Raw genomic sequence first — 15,808 nt, forward strand, 5'->3', positions numbered from 1 at the left:
CCGACATGTGCTATACCTCGTTTAAAAGGTATTTTGAAATACTTAAACGCCTTTTTAACTTAATTTGTTTAAATACAATGGCTTACAAATTATGATTGACCAATTTTAATTTAAATGTATATATTAGCTCCTATGAGAGCAAATGTAAACAAACAAAAACTTCTGATATCAAATAAAAACACCTCTTAACGAGGTAAAAAACTAGTGACGATCGCACCTTCAACATACAAAAGTTCTGATATCAACATTTGTGACGAAAAATTATTACACTCGTCATTAAATAGACTTTCTAATATTTTCTCATTCGGCACGCTGCAATAGAAAATGCCTGTGAAGGGAAAAAGGCTGGAATAGTTTGCTAGGGCGGGCCGAATGAGAAAATATTAGAAAGTCTATTTAATGACGAGTGTAATAATTTTTCGTCACAAATGTTGATATCAGAACTTTTGTATGTTGAAGGTGCGATCGTCACTAGTTTTTTACCTCGTTAAGAGGTGTTTTTATTTGATACATTAGTACACGAGAATTTGTTACAATAGAGGGAAGATCGTTAATAAACAAAGTAAACAGCAAAGGGCCCAAATGACTACCCTGAGGTACTCCAGATGTCACATGGATCGTTTTTGAAACAGCGTTCTTAAATATAACCCTCTGAGTCCTCCCATTCAAATAGCTTGAAATCCAAGTTAATAGATTACATGGACACCCAAGCAAATCTAATTTGAATAAAAGAAGAGAGTGGTTAACAGAGTCAAAGGCTTTACTGAAATCTATATATACAACGTCAGTCTGCATTTTATTGTTAAATCCATTTATTACGATTGATGACAATTCAAGTAGGTTGGTGGTAGTCGATCTTCGCTTAACAAAACCGTGCTGACACGGTTATATTAGCGAGGAACATAAATGTTGCAAATGAGAAGTGATAATACGTTCAAAGGCTTTTGGAATAGCCGACAATTTAGAAATACCTCTATAATTCTGGGCATCCGCCTTCGCACCCTGTTTGTGAAGTGGAATAATAAAAGAATCCTTCCAGATAGTTGGAAAAACTGATGACGAAATAGATGGTTGATGCACAAAACTTAAGCACACACCCAGGAAGTCCATCAGGACCGGGAGAATAAGTTGGCGTTGTTGATGTTAAATCTCTTAAGAGAGAACTTTCGGTAATTATAGGGGAAAAAATACAATTTGCCCTATTTAAGGGATTACGGTAATTTGATTCTGACCATGAAGAAGAGCTATAAGTAGTTTGGAAAAAGTCAGAGAATAAATCAGCAATTTCAGAGTCAGTCGATGCCTCCATTGAGTTAAATCGAACCGATGAAGGCAAAGCTGATGACTTACGCTTTGCGTTGACAAAGTTATAAAACTGCTTCGGGTCGTTTGAAAATTCAAATTTACAGCGATCTAAATACATAGAATAGCAATGACTGTTAAGAACGTTAAAATCAGATCGAGCCACCACATATTTCGAAAAATCGGATGGCCTACCCGACTTTTTATACTTTTTATAAGTTTTTGATTTAAGATTTTTAAGTCGTTGAAGCGCATTTGTAAACCAAGGGGGCCTGTTTGGCTTTGGAAGAAGCCTATCAGGAACGCATTCATTAAAAAAAGTGTTTAGAACGCTATAGAACAGTTCAGTGGCACTTTCGATGTCCATACAGTTATAAAATTCTGTCCAATTATATTGAGAAATCATTAAGTTAAGTTTACTAAAGTCACATTTACGAAAGCTTCTCATTTTAGTTTGAGAGACTGAAGGAGAGAGGGTATCAAGGTAGGGCAGGCAAATTGTCAATTCCATAGTTGGATGGTATCGGTCTTCTGGTACCACAAGAGCGTCAATTCTAGATACCGTGACTTCAGACGGCTCTGAAAAAAACACAAGATCTAGTTGTCTATGTAATGAATTTCGTATAAAGCTAACTTGCTGTAACGATAATTCTAAAAGGCCATCCACAAAGTCATGGGCGGATAAAGGTAGAGCGACAAGTGAGTCAGTGTGAAGTGACCAAGAGATATTAGGGAGATTAAAGTCACCCAAAACAATCAAAAGGTCTCTGTTGGAAAGAAAGGATAGAACAGATTTTTTAGCAGACAGATGGTGCTCATAAATTATTAAATCAGAGCCAGGAGGAATATAAGACCAGGTTACAAAAATAGATAAGGATTGAATGGAAACTTTGACACTAACAAATTCAATATCGTTAGGGATATGAATGTTAAGTCTCTCCGATGTTAACCTAGAGGTAACGGCAATCAGTACACCACCCCCCACCTACGCGAGAAGCGATCGGTCCTGTAGGTGTTAAAGTTTATTGACAAAACTTCAGAGTCAGATATCTCTGGTTTCAGCCAAGTTTCCGTAAAAGCCAAAATATCTTCAGTAAATGCAGAGGAGTCAGCATAAAGCTTTGGTAGCTTCATATTTAGTCCTCTAACATTTTGATAAGCCAAAAATAAACCTGTTAGTTTTTTGGCACAGCGGAAGGCCTATTATTAGGCACAGTGGAAAGCCGATTATTAGGCACAGTGGGAGGCCTGTTATTTGTTCTCGGTTTATTGGGAACAAATTCTTTTATTACCAAATCATCATTAAGCCAAAAGCTTTCAGAAAGTAGTACATTAAACACATCAGGCGGAGCAAAAATTTTGAAAGACGATATCCTACGGGCGTATGAAAATCTAAATTGTTCCACCGCAATATCCTCGGATGGGAATTTTTCTCGAATAAATTCCATAACATCCGCAGATGTGGTATCAGGCGTAAATCTTGAAACAAACAATTGCTTCCTATGTGGGACAACTGAGAGTATCTTACGCCCCCCAGCAGCGGTCTGAACATTTCCCAGCTGTGAGCCAGAAACGCCTCGTTTGGGTACAACTGGCAGTTTCTTCCGCCCCAAAGCGGCAGTCTGAACGTCACTCGGCTGAGAGACAGAAACAGCACCTACTGAACCTGTGGGCATGGTCGGCACCGAATTGATTGACTCCGCCAGCTAAGGGATTTTATTGGAGCCTGACTTTCAGATATAGGGATTACACCGGAACTAGCTGAGTCTATTGGCACAGGTGGTTCACTTACCCCTGTGTCAGCAGAAGCGGCTGCAGCTACCAAGTTAGGATTTAAGGTGGCTTCTACATTCGCATTTACTGTCGTTGAGCTAGCTTTTTTTCGTTTGGGCGACTCGGTTAAAAGTTTTTTGTTATTAAATTGGTCGCAAACGGAATTGAACCCGTCATTAAGCTGTTTAAAAACTCGTGAAAGGTTCAATAACCTTTTATGGCCTAGAAATCTTTCTGCTGAAGTATTCCCGAATAGGAAGTATTTGAAAGTAGTGCATTTAAAAAAGAAAGTAAAAGAAAGACTGCGCCGAAGGCCAATAATCGCGCGATTTTTTCTTAAATTTTTTCCGCCTGCGGCGCAGTTTTTATTGTTCAGTTTTAAACAAGTAGTTTTAGCTGCATGAGGGTTGTTGTGTCGCTCAGAAAAACGAATTCAAAGAAAGGTTAAAATATATAATCCTACTTGGACCGCGATTTCTTCTGATTATCATAATAAATATACACATGTGGTCAATCGCTGTCCATCGAGGATCATTTTCATCCAATCACTCAGATGTGTGGAATATTAAATTAGTTTTATTTTGACAAAAAAGGAAAAGGGTACATATATGATTTTTATAGCAAACGTTAGAAAAGCATACTTGTTTTTTATAGCAAACCCGGAAACTTTGAAATTCAATTACAAGAGAACCATGGCCGACCGCCAAGTTCTTTTTGCACGTAAATTCTTAAGAAATCGCGGTCCATCGAGAATAATTTTTTTGCGAATTTCGGGGGTGAGCCAGCTAATATATGTAAACGGCCCTGTTCTAGTTTTCACTTCCGAAAGATTCACACGGAATCGAATTTCTTAGACCAGTTCCAGGACTCACCTCCGAAAGAATTGCAAGGATTTAAATATCCCTCGTTGTTACTAGGGGGATTCCCTAAACTGTTGAATTGCTGAATTGTTGAAAATTCAACAACAAATTTCAGCAATTAAGGGAACGACCCAAAATGGTTCCTGTTGAATTTTCAAACAGCTGTTATTTGTTGAAAAATTTCACGAAACTTAAAGCACGTAAAATTTGATTTATTATTGCTAGTGACTGTCTAAAAGTGTTACCGAGGTAAAAAGAACCACAAATATGCTTTCTAAGTTCATTTTAAAATAAATAATGCGTACTGTTGATACTAAAATGTTACAGAGTTGCCACGACTTTTAAAAAAAGGTGACAACTCTGGCTTTTCAGCAATTCAACAAAATTTTCATCAGCCCCGAGGCTGTTGAATTGCTGAAATTTCTGAAAGTTGACTTTGTATGGAACAGCTGATTAACAGCTGGCCAAAATTCAACAATTCAGCAATTCAACAGTTTAGGGAATCCCCCTACTCTGTTAACTTCCGAAAAATTCACATGAAAACTTTCCGCCAAGCATTTGACAGGCGGACTTAAATCCGCTAGCATGAAATCAAATTTACTTCCGATTAAAAACTGGAACAGGCCGGATAGTACTACCAAATTTTCAACAGCCTCGAGGCTGTTGAATTTCTGAAAGTTGACTTTGTATAGAACAGCTGATTAACAGCTGACCAAAATTCAACAATTCAACAGTTTAGGGAATACCCTAATTAATTTTCCTAAATGGTTTAAGGTTTTGCATGTTTTCACGACGAAGCAGCCTGGAGAATTGTTTTCACCGAGGCGAATCAGTCAGTCAGTGGTCATATACACTCATAAAAATTAATTTCTAAATTTTGGAAATCTCGCCATTGAATCGGCCTACCTTTGAAAATAGAAAAAAAATTTCTTGTTATTAGAAAATTGTCCTTTGAATACAGAAAACCTTTCTTGATGGAAAAAATTCAAGAAAGAATTTTTCTTAAAAATAGAAAAATGAAAATCTCATATGTTTGTTTTGCCGTCGCAGCCAAAACATTTTTGTACGTATTTAAGGACAAAATCACCTTTGAATATATGAATGAAATGACCCTAGAATATAGGAAAGTAGCCATTGACTTCCTTCGGCTGCCGAATGTTAACGACAAGAAAACCGAAGTGGGACGAAGGGCCTACTCGGCCCGACTACTACCCGGCTACCGACTTCTCTGATCACCCGAGCGTCAGTTGTGAAAAAAAATCGTAAGTGATGGACGTGATTTTCAAGCGGATAAGAGGTGAAGCCTTTTTCCAAATATTCAAAGGTATGTAAATATGTATATAATTTTTTGTATAGCGGGCGTACAATTGTATGTATGTAATTAAAGGATAAATTTCAAATCTCTTTACCAAGCGTATACCAATTTAGTTGAATTGTTTTTTAGCTAAGAGCTACGTACATACATACATTTGTACATAAATTTGTGGGTGTAGACCCAGCGGGAATGTGAGAAGTTGGTTTTTGTGTTCTTGAAATCCTGTTCCTTTTTGCAGGCGGCGGTGTAGGGATAGATAATTTCTGAGCGCTAAATGAGGGTGGGTTTCTGAGTAGCATCAATATCAGGCCATTAATGCGCTGTGTGATTTCTGTGGCACTACGATTATAATATTTTTTAACAAAAAAATCACCAACTTATAATATTCAAAAACCCTATGATTTACACCAAAACCAAAAGACTTGTTCTCACATTTAGTTTTAATTTTTAGTAATTTTAAAATTCGTAGAAAAAATATTAATAATTGTTAATCAAAAAAATTAAACTATATAACTATTATCATAATGTCTATAATAATAATATTAATTTATTTTACTCAACATTTTTCAAATAATAATAAGAATGAATGTGGGATTCAACCAAATTATAGAGAAAAGCCACGGTAAGACGATTAAAATATTTGATCACATTTATCAAGGAATTACATTAAATTACAAAGAAAACTATTGTTGTTTTTTACATTTTTAAACATTTTCTGTGAAATAAAATAATTTGATCGTCAGATCGTGGCCTAAGCCATTTTTAAGTGTTGTTAAAATATAAAAATTCGTGTTGGTGGTATTGATGATATACCTATAATATACGTAACCTTTAATGATTAATGATTCGGCGCCAAAGTGTGACCCAACTTTACAACGAAATTTACCCCACATTTATCTGCATTTTGTATGGTATTATCAAGAATATAATGCAGGGTCACATCATTTTTAAATTTGTTGGAAAAAGTGAAAAAAAGTGAAAATAGTTAATTTTAATCTAAAAAACAATAAAAAGGTGAGTGATAAAATGAATTTTGTCTTTTTATAACCTTTATTTCAGCGTTACAAAGGTTAGTATCACAGATATTTTCGCCATTAATAAATATACGACTCCGGATGCTATCTTCAACACAAATTCTGCATTTCAGTGACACTTGAAATGTTTTTAATCTTTACCAGTGGTAAATGGTGTGAGGTGTTCATTAAATGGTTGTATAAATAGTACTTCAGTACTAACTTAGTTGTTTAACTTAATCAAAATATTACATTTATTTCAGCCAGGCCGACTGAGACTTCTTGGGACCAGAAGTGTTGCGCCTGCGTTTGTCATATTTTATTTTTTCTTCTCATAGTTTTTGATATAGATACCCGACATAAAACAACTGAACAGAGGGTAAATGATCGGCCATGGCAAACCAGGCATAATTTCTGGAGAGATCCTTTAATTTTGTTCGGAGACCTAGTAATGGTAATTACTCTTATTATTATTCCTGGCCTTACATTCATATCTAAATTATGTTTGATATTTTCAGAAGACAGACAAGAAATGGATATCTAAGTACTGCATTCGGCCAAGCAAAACCCGGGAATGCTTCAGGCATAAAAAATTTGTAGTTCCAATGCTTCGATTGTAAATATTATTAATAAATACACAAACAAATATTACAAAAAACATGATTTTTATTGTGGAAAATCAGATACTGCAAAGCAGTGCAAAACCAAAACTGCGAGGGTCTGGAAAAACCAAAACTGGGAGGGTGTAGAAAAGCAGATATTGCAAGTGGAGGAAAACCATAACTGGGTACGTGTGGAAAATCTATAATGCGGGAAGTCGAAAAACCAGTGGATTTTGTCCTGCATTCTTCTGCCAGAGATCCAGATAGAAACCTCATTTCCCCCTTACTTTTTGTGTCACCCCCGTGTATTTTGAAACCAGAGATGGAAGAAATGTAAGGGGTGAATGAGGTTTAGTCCCTTCCGCTTCTATGGAGAAACCTCTTGAAAATATGTTATTTTCCAGAGGAATTTTCCCGGTGGGGAGTTCTATAATAACTTTATCTTATTACTCGCATTTTATTTATTTTTCAGAGTGAAAATACCTGCAGTTGCATCAGCCAAATAATTTGTTTGTCGAAGCTGTAATTTTGTTTTAAAACCTTCTAAGGTAAGAAAAATATGTTGTATTTGTTTGACATACATATGTATGCATGTAAATATCTATGCATGTACGCGGCTCACCCGATCTGAAACCCGATTTTCAACCCTTTCATATTCTGCTCCTCTCTCTCGCTCGCTTGACCTACGCGTCGCGACGTTTCTCTCTTCACCTTCTTAAAACTGACACGATCTGCCTTGCTTACATTCGGTCTCCCTTCGCGCAAAGGACTGTATGTAAATATATATGTATGTATGTACGTGTCTCTCCCGTGCCTCTCTCTCTCTGAAACTCGATTTTCAACCCTTCATTTTCTACCTGTCTTGCTCCTCTCTCTCGGTCGTCTGTCCAACGTGTTTGTATTTTGGCTATTATTAACATTACATTATTTCAAAAAAGTTGTTTATCTAAAAACAAATTATTGATATTCCAATAACTCTTTTTTTTCTAGATGAGGAAAGGCGAAGAAAATTGATCACCTTAGGTCATATGAAGTTCAACAGACCTTGGGTAATAATAATGTTTTCTTAAGTCAAAAATGTGTTATTTAAAAATGTTTAATTTTTAAGTGTTAAATGTTTTAAATGTAAATAAATATAGCATGCACAAGAAAAAACCAAGTTACATTTTATTTTTAGGGTTTCAGTGTTAATTGTCTTGATTTAAGAAATAAATTTCTTGAAAGAAAATTTAAACAAGAAAGAATTTTTCTTGTTTAAAAGGAGCCTTTCTAAAAACCCCTTTCTTGTTTTAAGAAATTTAATTTCTTGAAACAAGAAACAAACCACCTTTGAAACAAAAATCGCCTTTCTTGTTTAAAGAAATATTTTTTCTTGTTTTTATGGTGGCTTTCTAAAAAACCCTTTCTTGTTTTAAGAAATTTAATTTCTTAAAACAAGAAGTATTTTTTTTTGTTTTAATGGTGCCTTTCAAAAAAACCATTTCTTGAAACAAAGGCAAGGTCGCCTTTGGCAAAAATTCAAGAAAGAATTTTCTAGATTTTAAGGAAATTCTTCGATTTTTTTTTATGAGTGTAGAGCAATATTTTAGATAATCAATTTCGATCGGGTAGAATGTTATTATTTGTTACTATTCGAGAAAGGCTAAATTCCACCGAGATACTCTTCTTCCAAAAGCATTCGTTTATTTTAAGCTTATCTTCTGGGTGCCCTTGTGAAACACAGTACAATTGAAATAAAAACCTTAAACAAAAATATTAACATTTCAACAGTGCTGCCAACACTCAGCTTGAAAATCAGGACAGATTAGCCAAAAAAAAAAGGTAAACAAGAAAGCAGGGACCGAAAATAATCATTATTTTTGATTTTTTGAACATACAAATCAGTCACTTATAATAGTCGGAAAACCAAATGGAATACACCATTTATATACTATTTAGATAACCTTTTCAAATCCGCCATGATCATGGTTGATTTTTAATTGATATTGCTCAGAAATAATCATTATTTTTGAGTTGTATAAATATTTACCAGGAATAATCATTACATGTAAGCGAAAAAAAAAATCGCTCACAAATAATGATTATTTTGTGAGCGATATTATTTCGCTTGTGCACTAAATTATAAGGAAATCCTTGTAGCACTAGGAAATAAGTAAGAAATAAATTAAATTAATTAAAAATATCACTCAAAGTGCGATTTCAGCCGTTGTAACCTAAGTTTTGCAAAGATTTAAATGTGTGCTTGTAGGTGGAATTTAAAAAGCGGTTTTAAGTTTACAAGAGGTATGTGCGTACCCCATTTCCTATCAACAGTAGACTTTTATGTCATTTATGTGCTACTGAAATGGCTTAACTAGAGAGTATGAACTATTCCACCCAGAACTAAGTCACACAGTGCGGTAAAAACGAGTTCGAACCCCACATTTTTTCCCCTTTTAGTTAAAATGATATTTTTTTTGTATTTGGATTTGTATTATGTATTTCTTACAAGTATGTATATTGTTATGTTCCGCACATACCTCTTGTAAACTTAAAACCGCTTTTTAAATGGTTTATACAAAGAAAAAATTTTAATAATAATAATAATTTTTTTATCTGTATATGTGCTTTGTGCTTCCACCTACAATCGGCTGCAATCGCACTTTGAGTGATATTTTTAAGCGAAATAATATCGCTCACAAATAATGATTATTTTGATATTTTTTTTCGCTTGCATGTAATGATTATTCCTGATACATATTTATTAAACTCATAAATAATGATTATTTCTGAGTTTTTTGAATATCGCTTATAATGATTACGGTCCCTGCAAGAAAGGAAGCTAGGTTCGGCCAGCCGAAGCTTATATACCCTTGCAGATAGAGTAAATACCTATAATTTAATGCTCACTCGGTGTAGTTCCAGGGATTCTAGATTCAGCGTGCCTACTTAAATTTTGTTTTTAAGTTGTCAAAAATCAACACGTCTACTTGCTATAAAGTTACAATGAATTTTCTTATATTATATTATATATTTGAATATTCCCATGGGAGCCTTAAGATATAGTGGTCCGATCCGGCTCGCTCCGACTTTCGGGAAAGTTTCATGGCGAAAGCTTAAAACTGAGAGACTAGTTCGCATAGAAACGGACAGACGGACATGGCTAGATCGACTCGTCTAGTGATGCTGATCAAGAATATATATACTTTATGTGGTCAGAAACGTCTCCTTCACTGCGCTGCAAACATCTGACTGAAATTATAATACCCTCTGCAAGGGTATAAAAAAGGACAAAAGTAAATGCTTCTACACTGCACATTGGGATGAAAAGCCTTTTTTTTGGCATAAAGTCCAAAATTATTTTGTCAAATATTTGTTTTTTTTTTTTTATCCGTTATAGAAATGTTTAACTATCATAAAACTATTTTTAAAATATTTTTGTGACCATCCCTGGCTTTTTAACAGCTCTCTAAAGTCAGCTGTTCGAGTTAAGTTGGTTGCGCCTAAATTTTTCTACGAAGTGTCCCAAAAGTTTAATTATTTATTCTTTTCCAAATATCGCGCATTCTTTTCGGCTAAATTATGGAAAATCGTCGTCAAGGTATGTATAATATTGCTTAAAGGGCTTACACTAGAAATGCTTTTGTTTTGTGCTGTTTTTAATTGTTTTATTGAACCATGTTTTGTGTAGAAGTTAACCTATAAATATTTGTGTTTCGTGGAGTAGAACTAGCAAGTGTACGCAGGATTGCAAAAAGTAAAAATGTGGTAATACGTGTTATTGTGTATATGATTAAATGGAGTTAATAACTTTTGCGCATACTTGCGCCATTTCGTAATATTTAAGGGGTTATATACCTTTTTTGAGCGAAAAAATTGAGGGAACTTTGGATTTTTTTTTTGGTGTGTAGCAATTATTTTATGACAGTGAAGTTATTATTTATTGATAGTACATGTTTTTATCGAAACAACAAGCCTTTGTTCTTGAAAAAATATGAATAATTTACGAAGTTATGGCAATTCTTTCGGAACCCTTTTTTTTTTATAGCGGCTTGCGGTGACCACGATGGAAGTCCAGCAGGTATACTGATATCAAAAAACCAAAAATTTTTAGTTAGTATAGTATTATTTCCAGTTCGTGAACGATTACTTTTAAGAATATTTCTTTTTTTCTGCATACAGTAACAATTTTTCCAAAAAGTTGATTTTTCAAGTTCTAAAAATTTTATTAAAAAATTCTGATCTGCGAAATTAAAATTGGCGCATAAAAACTGAATCGTTCACGAACTCGGCACAATCATTACGAATAATTTAAAAAAAAATTGAAGAAGATCGATCAAATAGTTCTTGCGCAATCGTGGTCACAGCGAAGGCACTTTTGGAAAAACGCGACTTTGAGATAATCGCATTCAAAGTTTTACGTTGACGTTGCAACTATTGAAGTCGAGCGCGTCAAAACGCTGTTTTCCTATCGAACTATTATTCGGATCTGTATGAAAATTTGGGAAAATGTTCTCTAGGGGATATACTTTAAGATTCAGCAAAAAAAAAAATTTCGTTTTTTTGAAAAAAAAAAAGGTATATAACCCCTTAAATAGATTCGAAACAACTCGACATTAGTAGGGGCGAACTGCTGGAAGTGTGGAAGTATCGCAGCTTTGTCGATACCGTTCACTGGATGTGCGAACGGTTCAAAAATAAAAACAGACTGTTTGAAAATACGCTGATTGGCATCAAGAAGACATTAAAAACTTTTGTTTCTCATGTTAGTAAGCTGCTAAAGAAACACAATAGGCATGTTAAATGCTTCAAAAATTCAAATGCATGCTGGCTTGCATCAGAAATATAATTTTCTGAAAAAAACAAAACTGGTCGGCCCCATTTAAATTACGAGAACGCGAGATCGCGTTTGAAAAGAAAGATGGCTTCATTTCGAGTTCGAACAAAATTTGGACTTCGAGTTAAATACAGATGATGAGTAAAATAAAAATATAACACGTACATTTTATTTATATACTAGCAGGGTCTGTAGCCCGCAGCTTCGCCTGCGGAAATTAAAATAGAAAATTAAGCATTGCTTTATCTTTGGTACTTATTTTAAATTTAAAATTTTTATTCTATAAACCGAGAAAAGATTTTATCAGAACTTTTTCCCTTGATATCCGTAAAAACAAAAATATTTTGTCCTTTGAAAACTACTTAAAAAAACATGTGTCTTTTTTAAATCTTTTTAAAATTATTATGGATTGTTTGCATAAGTTAACAGATGGACAAAACAGAAACAAACAGATTCCTTTTTCGACAGAAATCCTTACACTAATTTCATTCAAAACATTAATATTTTGTCCAAAACATATTATTTCAATATAAAATGTCATACTGCGTTGAGCATGTAATTAAATTCCCAATCCATTGCCATTAAAGCCTAGGAACATTATTTGAAAAAAAAATTTCTTTAAGAAAAAAATAGATAGGATACGAATTTGATTAAATTTACATGTTAACAAGAGGGAACGTTATAGTCGGATGCCCCGACTATCAGATACCCGTTACTCAGGTAAAGGGAGTGCGAGGGAGATGGAGATAGAGATAGAAAACGTTGATCACGCATAACTTTTTAACGAATGGTCCGATTTGAAAAATTTCTTCTACATTTCGATAGGTATTGATAAACACAATAAAACTGCATTTTTACTTTTCCAAAATATTAAAATTTTTAAAATCGTATATAAGCGATGGTGGGCGTTAGAGGGGGCGTGGCACCATTTTGAAACAAACTTGCGCTGCGTAGGAATTCCTAGAATCTGCATGCAAAATGCCAATCTTCTAGCTTCTATAGTTTCCGAGATCTCAGCGTTCATACGGACAGACGGACAGACAGACAGACAGACAGACAGACGGACAGACGGACAGACGGACATGGCTAGATCGACTCGGCTAGTGATCCTGATCAAGAATATATATACTTTATGGGGTCGGAAACGCTTCCTTCTACCTGTTACATACTTTTGCACGAATACAATATACCCTTTTACTCTACGAGTAACGGGTATAAAAATATTAAACTCTTTTGCAATTTCTGAGAAAATCTAGAAAATTTTTATACCCTTGCAGAGGGTATTATGATTTCAGTCAGAAGTTTGCAACGCAGTGAAGGAGACGTTTCCGACCCCATAAAGTATATATAGATTTCTGATCAAGAAATCAGCATCACAAGACGAGTCGATCTAGCCATGTCCGTCTGTCCGTCTGTCCGTCCGTCTGTCCGTCTGTCTGTTTCTACGCAAACTAGTCTCTCAGTTTTTGAGCTATCGGGACGAAACTTTCGCAAAAGTCTTCTTTCTATTGCAGGTAGTATATATGTCGGAACCAACCGGATCGGACAACTATATCTTATAGCTCCCATAGGAAGGATCGGAAAAGAAAACGTTAAAAAAATTCTAGCTTCGGTGTTTTTGAAATATTTCCTTCTACTTTTGGGAATGTTAAAGTCCTTTTACCACAACCTTCTAATACCATATAAAAAGCATTCATTATAAAGAAATGAAAGCATACATACCAACAAGTAGCTTTGGAAAACAATGAGACACCTTTTCCACTTTATGGCCCCCACACTTTTATGGGCAGTTTTCTTATGAAAAGATTTTAAAATTATATAACCACATATACCGAAAATATAAATACATTTTTCAATAAAGATATGAACCAGCAGCGAACGAAATCATTTAGAGAAAAATGCACAAATTGTGTTTTTGATTTGAACGAAGTGTCATTAAAAATGTTCTCATTATTAAAATGGAATTTGAAACTTGAGACGAAGTGAATGCACTTGTAAATTAATAGGCAAAGTGCATAGTAACAACATTGTAATAATATATGCCCGTGACCCAAGAAAATTCAGAGATATCCGATTGGGAAAATCGGAAAACTTTATTCAGTTTCGCTGGAATTGTATTCGTCGTCAGCTGTCTGTTGCGGTTTTTCGCTGGAATTTGATTCGTCTTCAGCTGGCCTTCCTCGTCGCTCCTTTTGTCCACGTCGTCTGTCCACGTCGGAGGTTATTTTTTTATCATTCTGAAGAGAATGGTTAAGAGAAGCTCGGCGTCTTCCTTCCCGAGGTCCTTGGCTGGGCCCGACAGAATAGCTCTCGCCTCACTTTCAAAGCGGTCGAGAAACTCGACGCTAATCATGGCGAGCGAAAAGTCATCCTGTCGGGCTTCAAGGCGCCGCTTGATGACCTCCCTTGCCATCAGAAGGTCTGCCTTGAACTTCGCCAGGACGTGCTCATCCTTCAGCCAGCTCGATGCGCACTCCTCGATCTCCTTCACGCGACTCTTCGCGTTTCCAAAGCTATATTTTTGGCCGAAGAGTTGGCGGACAGGAACCCGGCTCTCGTTGTTCTTCTTCAGGTTGGTCAGCCAGTGCTCCATATCGTAGAGCGTCGGAATGCTTAGCGTCCTGCTGGCGACGTGAACATCGGACATGTCCGCCACAAAGCCTATGAGAAACGACTTCAGGCCCAAGGTCTTAGTTTCCTTGATGAGCGTGACCAGGACTTCCCTCACCATTTGCGAAGCCAATCCCGCCGCTTCTGGGGGAAGTTTCCTGTCTCTTGGAATCTGTAAAAGATCCAATAGTAAGTAAGGGAATGTGGAAGGCAGAGGAGTCAGGACTTACTATTTGGGCGTACACTGGCAAAACCACCTCGCAATCCTCCGTCGTCGCCAGCACACAGAACATTCTAAATCTTGTGAAGAATAGTTCATCGAACTGCAGGAAAAATGTGCCTGTGCCCTCCAATTTCTCAAGGTTTCCGCTGCACTTGATTTCGGTGGTTACCTCCTCCTCCTCCGGCGTCCTCGACTTAAGGTCCTCCAAAACGGAAAGCGCCATCCTTAAATCGCTTTCGTTTTTGCAGAATATCGTTCGCACAACTTGTTCTAGCTCCATTTTAAACAAAATTAAACAATTTGCGTCGCAATTTACTTTCCTATTGGCAAGATAAATCGATATCGATGCCAGGGATGAAATCGAAAGGGTAAATACCAAGGCCTTGGCCACACCATTTTAACTATTTTCAATATTTTGGTCATACCAAAAAATATAGTTCTAAGCCGCGTTAAAAAACCCAATTTGAATAAATTTGAATTGTTTTTTTCGATAACATGTTCCAGACTGGAACAGTTTATTGCTCTATAAGGACTTAATATCTCCTTATCTGTTTTTCCGAATAAAGAAAGTCAGTAAACCACTGCGAGGCTGGCCAAGTTATAAATGCCCAGGCGCAAGCTGTAACTTCTGCCATTTGACTGTAATTATTATTTCTATTTCGATTATTACTTCAAAGGACAAAAAAAAATCATTAATTATGACAACATTGTAATAATTTATGCCCGTGACCCAAGAAAATTCAGAGATATCCGATTGGGAAAATCGGAAAACTTTATTCAGTTTCGCTGGAATTGTATTCGTCGTCAGCTGTCTGTTGCGGTTTTTCGCTGGAATTTGATTCGTCTTCAGCTGGCCTTCCTCGTCGCTCCTTTTGTCCACGTCGTCTGTCCACGTCGGAGGTTATTTTTTTATCATTCTGAAGAGAATGGTTAAGAGAAGCTCGGCGTCTTCCTTCCCGAGGTCCTTGGCTGGGCCCGACAGAATAGCTCTCGCCTCACTTTCAAAGCGGTCGAGAAACTCGACGCTAATCATGGCGAGCGAAAAGTCATCCTGTCGGGCTTCAAGGCGCCGCTTGATGACCTCCCTTGCCATCAGAAGGTCTGCCTTGAACTTCGCCAGGACGTGCTCATCCTTCAGCCAGCTCGATGCGCACTCCTCGATCTCCTTCACGCGACTCTTCGCGTTTCCAAAGCTATATTTTTGGCCGAAGAGTTGGCGGACAGGAACCCGGCTCTCGTTGTTCTTCTTCAGGTTGGTCAGCCAGTGCTCCATATCGTAGAGCGTCGGAATGCT

General features: G+C 36.2%; 1 protein-coding gene and 1 long non-coding RNA gene across 2 annotated transcripts in view; both read left to right on the plus strand.

Annotated features, from left to right (window-relative positions):
* The window catches only part of LOC138914838 (histone H2A-like), a 124,486-nt gene that overhangs the window by 32,105 nt on the left and 76,573 nt on the right, over positions 1-15,808 (plus strand). The window lies entirely within an intron of this gene.
* On the plus strand, positions 4,807-7,936 carry LOC138911985 (uncharacterized). The gene is made up of 3 exons (XR_011417618.1): positions 4,807-5,259; positions 7,338-7,413; positions 7,856-7,936. It is a non-coding gene; the product is annotated as an uncharacterized lncRNA (long non-coding RNA).

This window comes from Drosophila takahashii, chromosome 2L, assembly GCF_030179915.1.
Source record: "Drosophila takahashii strain IR98-3 E-12201 chromosome 2L, DtakHiC1v2, whole genome shotgun sequence".
NCBI classification, from domain to species: Eukaryota; Metazoa; Arthropoda; class Insecta; order Diptera; family Drosophilidae; genus Drosophila; species Drosophila takahashii.